Source organism: Mus caroli, chromosome 6, assembly GCF_900094665.2.
Source record: "Mus caroli chromosome 6, CAROLI_EIJ_v1.1, whole genome shotgun sequence".
Taxonomy (NCBI): Eukaryota; Metazoa; Chordata; class Mammalia; order Rodentia; family Muridae; genus Mus; species Mus caroli.
Genome location: NC_034575.1, coordinates 72,119,019 through 72,120,701, shown reverse-complemented (window position 1 = coordinate 72,120,701; position 1,683 = coordinate 72,119,019). Strand labels below are relative to the sequence as shown.

The 1,683-nt window shown below is 36.8% G+C and overlaps 1 long non-coding RNA gene across 1 annotated transcript; it reads left to right on the top strand.

Annotated features, from left to right (window-relative positions):
• The first annotated feature begins 362 nt into the window (after nt 1–362).
• On the top strand, nt 363–1,445 carry LOC110295926. The gene is made up of 3 exons (XR_002378141.1): nt 363–418; nt 999–1,095; nt 1,369–1,445. It is a non-coding gene; the product is annotated as an uncharacterized LOC110295926 (long non-coding RNA).
• The last annotated feature ends 238 nt before the right edge of the window (nt 1,446–1,683 follow it).

The window sequence follows — 1,683 nt, the reverse complement described above, 5'->3', positions numbered from 1 at the left end:
TTTCCATAGTTTACTGCTTAAAGAGCAGCTTTACAGAGACCAGTCAGAAGGCAGGCTGTTAGTCTTTATCTAGGATATTCCCTGGGGTATCATAAACCCATTTGGGATCCCTCAGTTGTGCAATGTTAGTTTGGTGGATCTCATCTATGTGAGCTCTAGGCTTTTCCCAGACTCCCTGTGTTCCTCAGGGAGAAGGTTGTTGGTAACAATCATATCGATGTCATAGATGGTAAGGCTGTAGAACTTGGTGGTGCATTGGGATTCTTTGAAGAAAGTAGAAGAGTTGGCAGTACGAGACCCCAGTCTTTGCTTTTGTTTGTTTTTGTTTTGTTTTGTTTTGTTTTTATTTGAGAGAGTTCATTCAGAAAGGCAAGCAAGAGTGCAAGAGGATCACCAGACCCTCAATGGTCAGAATCAGGTGTGCCACCTTGTGGTTGATTTACACAATTGCTGGCTGTGGATGGGATGTTGAGTGATTGGGAGCCTCATGCCCCAGATTCCCACATGGATTAGCCATAGTATTCATTTAAAAATAGTATCTCCCAAGGAGGACTTTTAGGCCCTTTTGTTCTCTAATAATATTCTTACCTACATTTCCCTTTTGTCAGATGACCCACACCAAAGGAAATTTCTGCATTTAATTCAGAACATAATTCACAAAACCCAGTTGTTGTTTTATGTAATGGTTGAATTGTCTGAGTCTTCCACAATGCATTTAGGAGTAATTTATCTCTTAACACTTTAGAAAGTGTCCTATTACATAGACATGTAGGGTATGTTCTCTTTTTGTCTTTCATCCAAAAGCCTGATATAGAGTTTGAAACTGGGAAAAATAAAATATACAGATTTTAAGTGTTCACTGAATTTCCCCGTAGCCAATTACTATGGATCCTTTAAGTAATAAGTATCTGTGAGGGCTGCCATAGGATTAGGTACAGTGGCTAAGTTGTGGTTTTTATATGATTTCTACTATTTATCTACTATTTTTGTTTATTTAGGTTTGCCTCAAAACTCAATATATTGGTGAAACAGGTCTTCAAATCCTTGTCTACCTGCCTTTACCCACAAGTGCTAGGATAACAGCTGAGAATCATGGTATGTAATTTGAGACTTTCGGTCTGGGTGACTCTCAAATTCACATTTTTGCTTGATTATCATCTATTCTATTTGTAAATGAAATAATACCACTGCCTGATTTATATAGTGTGTTGAGAAATGAAATACTACATTGCCACAATTTAACAAATGTTTGCTGTTACTATAGCTTGTCCGGTTTTTTGTTTTTTGTTTTTTGTTTGTTTGTTTGTTTGTTTGTTTTTTGGACAAATGAAAAGATGAGCTAAAATAAAGTCTTATCTTTTTCTGAAGCACCCATCATTCCTGAGAAGCCATTATCTGATTGGAAGCTTCATCACTCATTGATCAAAGGCTCGACTTAAATTCTACTGCTGCAAGGCTATGCTGATCTCATGTGTCCTCCATTATAGCAGTCATCGATGTGATTTCAGAATGAAGATTACATAAAATTAAAATTGGTTTCAGATGAGTGTCTCAGTCATGCTACCTGACTCAAATATTTCAAATATTTTATGGTGGTAAGAGGTCTGACACAAGTGATATTGTAGTCAACACAAATCATTTGTTTGTGCTCATAGTCACTCATTTAACATTACTTCAGCAGTA